The 6712-nt window shown below is 36.2% G+C and overlaps 1 protein-coding gene across 1 annotated transcript in view; it reads left to right on the top strand.

The window, feature by feature from the left end:
- Positions 1-6712, top strand: part of RBFOX1 (RNA binding protein, fox-1 homolog 1) — a 2526522-nt gene that overhangs the window by 1167416 nt on the left and 1352394 nt on the right. The window contains exon 3 of the mRNA XM_019507488.1: positions 3574-3621. The gene's annotated coding sequence lies outside the window, so the exon portion shown is untranslated. The remainder of the gene's footprint in view (positions 1-3573; positions 3622-6712) is intronic.

Raw genomic sequence — 6712 nt, 5'->3', positions numbered from 1 at the left:
AGATGATTCAAACAAGTATCTTAATAAGCAAAACACTGGTTTAACAGTGTTTTTAAACTATCATTTAATGGTGTTGTTGTGTCCTTGTGTACAATACCAAATCAAGATTTGTGCTTTAGAAGCCAAAATGGAACTAGTTCTTATACTGTTCTTATTTTGGGAAATCTAAGGATAAGTAAACCCCGGGATGTACCATTGAATAGTACTTCTAAGAATGTTGACACCATATGTTTATCAATCTTGAAGTATTTTATAAGGGAGATATGTGTCATCTTTATTTCACTGATGGGGAAATTGAGCCAACATGAAGTAAAATAATTTATTAAAAGTACAATAGGTCAGGTTTTCAGTCCAAATCCTTATCTACTGGACAGCAGTATCTTCAATGCCTCTGGTAGCATTTTGCTTGTAGCCACATTTTGTAGTAGCTGCTGACTTTGCAGGTAGAACTCTTCAAACTATTCTCAGTTGGGCTGGTTTATACTTATTAGCACCCACTCCTAGGAAGCAGTTTACAGAGCACAGGAAACGTCGCAGATAAATGTAGGGAAAAGAAATCTCTCTTCCATTTGTCCAGGTAAAATTGGAAGTTTTTCACATTGTCTTTTGAATAGTAGATGTTTATGAATTTAGGTGTGAAAAAGATAGCTTGCAATGGAAAAGGACAATGGCAAAATAACAAGATTAAATAGTCTATGGGAGAATGAAGGGGAGTAAAGCTATGCAGGTTGTTCAGTGAGTAGTATTTCTCATTTGGAATAGTCTTAGCTTGATTTTGATGAGAGCTGGTTTATTCTGTGCTTGCTTTTAATAGAAGTCAGCTTGCAAAATAGAAGTACTTTTGTCCTTGGTACTATGAAATGATATGATTCATTTTGATTAACCAATAAATATGTTAAAGAGCATTACATTATCCCCAAATGGTGATCCAGAATGCAGCTAACAGGTGAAGTATTAGCTAATGAAATCTGCAGTTACGCTATATGAAAATAAAGTTTCTAGTGCTGCGTATATATAATATATATAAAAAATAAAGTCCTCAGTACTTTTGAAAAGGGTAAGAGTAAACAGAAGGCATTTTGAGTCTACCAGTATGCAGAGGTACTGGTATTTCCTTGTCTACAAAACAGGAAGAAAAAAGGTCAAATGAATCAAAGTTGAAAGAAAATGTTTGTACACAAGATAGTATGCAATAAAGCATGGCTCCTTGCATGAGATGCTTCAGACAAAAATAGCAAAAAATATTAAAGGTCCTGAGATGTGCCAACATAATTAAATTAGAAAATACAGATGTTTTGGTGGAACTGCTTTATTTTAGGGGGAAAATAGAATTTGAAAACAAATTTTACAGAAAAAATGTAAGGCGTTTTACACTTATTGTATTACAAAATATTTTTGCAGGATATCTGATTTTATATATCTATGAGATTTATATTTCATATATATATGAGAGAGTGCTGACCTTATTTTATGTACTTGTATTTTTTTCATTTTCACTATCTTCCTTGCTATGTTTGTGTGTATTCAAATCTCTTCCCAACTTTTTTCCCTTTTTTTGCCCTTCCTTCAATAGAAAATGTTATGGTAAAGGCTTGAGCTGCACAAGGACCTGTGCTCTGTGTCTACTCAAACAATATCTTCCCTAAGTTAAAGGTGACCAAAGGCCGTTAATTTATAATTGGCCATGCGGATATTTTGCCAGGAAGAACTTTAAGGGGTTGTTCATTTATTTCCTGGCCCTGCTGTTTGTTTTTCCTTATTTTCAATGGAAAAAGCTATCCGAATGGCACTAAACGCAATAACTCCTGGCCAATAATCTACAGTGAGTCAAAGTGGTTGTAGCTTTTATTAAGATTTTTTTTTACCTGAAACTACCAAGTCTCTTCCTTTGCTGTACTCTGAATAACACCTCTTTCAACAGAAATCTGTTATGTTGCAGTAATTAAAGGAAAACAATAGCTCAGAGCACCCAACTAGAGCAAAAGTGAATTTGAAAAACAAAGCAAAACATGTCACACTTAATCTTTCCATTATTCTAATTGACTGAAAATTTGTTATGCTGGCTGTTTGCAAAAATTAATGTGTAGAACAAAATCATGATTCAAGAAAATAAATGAAGTCCAGAGTATGATTTCCATAGAAGCAATGAACTATCCACGTGTATAGTGGATAGTTGTATGAAGTGAAGATTTGCACTATTACGGAATAACATGAACAGAGGTCAGATAATTAGAACTGGCAAAGAGTAAAGATACAGAACTGCACGGACAGCTGGAAATAGAACTGAGATTCCAATCTGTAGAAACACTACTACAAGACTAAAAATGCCCTGCAAGGTGGAGGACTTAAAATAACAGGATGAGAAGGAAATGAATAAAGAAATAGGAAATCGATGAAGTTGTAGTATGAGGTTCAGATGTATTGAGCATCCAAGCTGAATTCAAGTCAAGGGTGGCACAGAACCTCTGAAAATCAGATGTGTAAGTAATAGTCACATGAGAGATTCTGGAGCAGTAGTTCCAACTATTTACTCACTTGTGAGTGCTCTGATGGGGAACATTTAGATAACTTGACCAAATGGATTGTTTTGGTAGGAGGAATAACGTGAGTACCAGGGGATGTATCAAGATGTTAATTGTTAGCTGTCAAGTATAGAGATGCAGATAAAAATAAGACATGGGTCCGAAACATGTAATTCTGATTTATGGCTTGTTAATATAAGGTCCACTTGACATACAGCAGTCTTTTTAGTAAACTAATTCAGATGTTTCATCTGCAATCAGAAGCTGTAGAAGTAAGGAAGAGGTGCCATAAGCAATGAATGGAAGGGTATGAAGTATCATCAGAACTGAAGCTTTTGGATCTTAAAAGAACATAAGCACAAAAAATTCATGTAGGCAACATAAATATACTTGAAGTAAAGAATTGAAAGAATCTATAGTGTAGTCAGTTCCATAAAATAAGTATCTTCAAGAAGTCAGCCAGTATAAAATAACTTCTGTTATGTCATCTGAGATTTAAACATTACTAAAGAGCTCTTAAAATGTAAGTTCTGATTCACAGGTATTATCAAGACAAAAGTACATTTGCTTGCTTGCTTTTTTTTCCACTTATGACAATAGTGAATGTGGCTATTTACATGAGTTGAATGGAATTCTAAATTTTGTGTTTAGAGACGAGGGGAAGAAGTCATGTTTCCTCAAAGGATAAGTGCAAAAAAGTGAATCAGTTTGACAAACCAGAGAAGGCTTACAATTTTATTGTTTAGCTGGTTTCTGTGTATTGAAGTAAATTTGTTTTTTATGATCTTCGAATTCTATCTTATGGGACATCTGCTTCTAATAAAGCTTAATAAGGCTTACTTAAAGCCTTTATAAGTTGAGTGTAATTTTAAGGGTACTGTACATACAAAAATAACATTGCAATAAAGAGTAATGGGTTGAGAAGCAGCTTTCAGTACTTTGGTGCCCTTTCTTTGTTCTGAGTTTTTTCCATGACTATAGGAAATGTGTTCTATGGCAGGAGCTACCTTTCTGATTACTGTTTTCTTCTTTCTTCTTTGTGTGTCTTCAGGATACTAAAGCAGAGTGCAGTTCCTGTGTAGAAACAGAGGACAGAAAAGTAAGTGATTTATTTTAATGTCATCTTTGTGTGTGCCTCTCTGACTTTTTTAAAAAATGCCATCAAAGCTTGTCTATTTGTGTTACCTGATGTTAAAGAAATACTTTTAATGAAAAAGCATTTTATTAAATAGGCATATTATAATTAAGATTTTTTTTACTTTTGAAAATGAGCTATGGTACGAAGAAATGTTGGAAAATATTATACATGGACCATAAGAATAGAGATTCTCCATTTATGTGGATGCTTTTGCTTACTGAACATACTCAAATTAGAAGTCTTTCAAAAGGAAATTGCAGCTCTCTCTTTTGTTATGGAATCTGATGTAAACAGTTGAAAAGATAACACTGCTTTCCATTGTCTTCCACAGCGTTTTTAAGAGTGCTTTGAACAGCGTTATCATATGATACTTCTTTGTAATAAAGTTAATATGGTACAATAAGTATGGCATTCTCAAGTTAGGCAAGTAATAATTGTTCTTCAGATTTCTTTCTTCGCTCCCTACAAACATAAACTCTGGCAATACTTTTGATCTCTCTGCAAAAAAGATTATGTAAAAACAGTTTCGCTCCTAGTTTTTTTTCCCAGTTTTGACAGTTCAAGACTAGGAAATGTTGCATCATAACTAGTGTGTGTGTGTGTGTGTGTGTGTGTGTGTATTCAGTTATCTTATCTAAATAGTTAATGTTTCTAATTTGCTAAAACTGAAAGAAAATGTATGAAGAAATCTTAAAGCTGTGCTGGACTTGTCCAATGTATGATGGAAGGAAGTCTTTCTAATGCTAGTACAGTACTGTCAAATTATGTCCAAAAAACACCTTTTTAATGTTTTGTGTATTATTATTTTAAACACAGTAAAAATAATACAATGCTATTATGCACTTTCCAAAAATGAATTCTATCTGATTATTTGTGTTAGGTAAAATATTTTTTCTGTGCAAACAACTAATTATCCAAATTCATTTCCAATAGTCCCCATACTCTACCAAGTAGACATCTATATGTTTTTATGTGTAACAGTTTTTTAAAGATACTTGTATCCTCGTCCATGTGAAATTTGTTGTCCAAACCCATGTTTATAATTTATAGATTTCCTCAAGTTTACTAAATCACTATCAGTCAAGTTGCATTTTGTATATCATATAATATTGTGATGAATGCAGCATTTCAATGCCTCATAATGCAATGAATTTGCTTTGTTCGTATGCATTAGATTAAGGGCTCACTCAATGAAGTAAAATAATTTATTTTAGTGAAATATTTTAGTTAAAGGTATGCAGATGTTAAGAAATTATTTAAACGTGTCCAGATACAAATTAATTTGGATATTGGAAGCATAGAATTAACCTAGTACTCTTGTAATACAACTTCTGTAATAGCTGAGCATTTTCTGTTTAAATACAGGGAGTATGGAATGCTTAACTTGGATGTATTGAACATAAGACAACTAGCCTTTGGGTACATGCATAGTTAGTTGAGTAAGTATACTAACTTAGAGTGGGGAATAGATTAGCTTGAACTATCAAACGTCTGCCTCTCGCCTTGGCCCTGGGGCTGTACTCTTCTTTACCTTCCCCCCCACCCCCCTACACACACACATACATTGACAGGGCTACTTTTAGTCCTCTGACTGCCCCTGCTCCCCCAACCCTGGAAAGGCAACCTTCTCCCAAAGTCCCAAGTTACACCTGGTTCCTGGTGCAGCTTCCAGCCAGAGAATGTCTGCACACACTGCTCCCAATCTACAATTGTGCAAATTAAACTAAGTCATGTGACCATAAACCAGGTGTGGCGAGTGTCTGAATTCACCATGTGTTGTAGCACAATGAGAGAGAGGTAAAGGTAATATTGTTTCTAAATGTTTTTTTTTCATAATTCTCCATAGCAGAGCTCAAGATTATTTTTGATCATATTAAATCCAGGTACAGACATTCAAAAAAAACCCAAGGCTGAAGCAATCTCAGTTGCATGCTTTACTCTATGTGCCCTAAGTTAGGTTGGGAGTGAACATGCTCTCCCTTCGGGGGTGGGGGAGAGGGGCATGCAGGTTGTCTGCACTGCCTGAGGCTAGCAGGTTGGGGGTGCTCCCATCGGGCTCCCTGGGCTGGGCCACCCCTGACTGGCTGCCAGGCAAAGCTGAACACACTTCTCCCCCCGCCCCCAGCAGCATCAGCCAGAGGCATAACACTGCTTGCCCATGCCCAGCTCTCATTCCTCCCCTCTTCCCCTCTCCCCCAATCCCTCTCCAGCAGCGGGCACCTGCAGCCCTCCACTGTGTGCCAGGGAAAGAGATGGTTCAAAGAAGGAAGGATTGGTTCCCTCAGTGCTGCAAAGGTGACTGGGATGCTGGCAGACTGTGACCTACCTCAAGTCAAGAGGGGTTCTAGTACAGAAGTTTGTTAGACCGGTTTAACCTAATCACTTAAGTCTGATACTACATGCATTCAAGCCTATCTTAGACCATATTCTGCCATTTTAAAATTGTTCTATATGCACTAAACTTCTGTTCTGTTAGGGTTGTCGACCAGTTTCTGATCACTTATACCAGTGTGGTGTTTGTACCTAGCCTAACTTATGCCATATGCAAAGGGTAACAGAACACATGTGGAAAAAGGAAGAATGTTTTTTCTCCCCTGCATTTTTTGGCTTCAGTGTGAAATTGAAATAATTATTTTGTTCCTGGTAATTATACTTCAAGTGTGTATCTTTATAGCAGTGTCAACAGCACAAGAATCAGGTCCTCTGGCTTCAGTTGGAATCTTAAATATGTCAGAAAACTTGTTTAGGGGATTGACTCCAATGACCATGTTGTCTTTTATGAATATTTGAGATTTCCCTGGAGACTTGTATTATTTTATGTTTTACCTTTACTTAATTGATCTACACTTGGATCTGGAGAGTACAGATTTTCAGCTGTTGTTTTGTTGCCCTGAGGGGTCAGGCCAACGCTCAGGATCTCAATATTGCGCTGTTAGACAGGAGGGTGTGGTGTACAATTGCACGTGCACACATAAAAATTAAGTGCACACATTCACTAGGTGCATACACCCCTACTAAGCTTACCACCCCTACTAGGCATACACACTAGCAG

Source organism: Gavialis gangeticus, unplaced genomic scaffold, assembly GCF_001723915.1.
Source record: "Gavialis gangeticus isolate Ggan-Ray unplaced genomic scaffold, GavGan_comp1, whole genome shotgun sequence".
Lineage (NCBI taxonomy): Eukaryota > Metazoa > Chordata > Crocodylia > Gavialidae > Gavialis > Gavialis gangeticus.
This window is presented reverse-complemented; position numbering and strand designations above follow the sequence as displayed.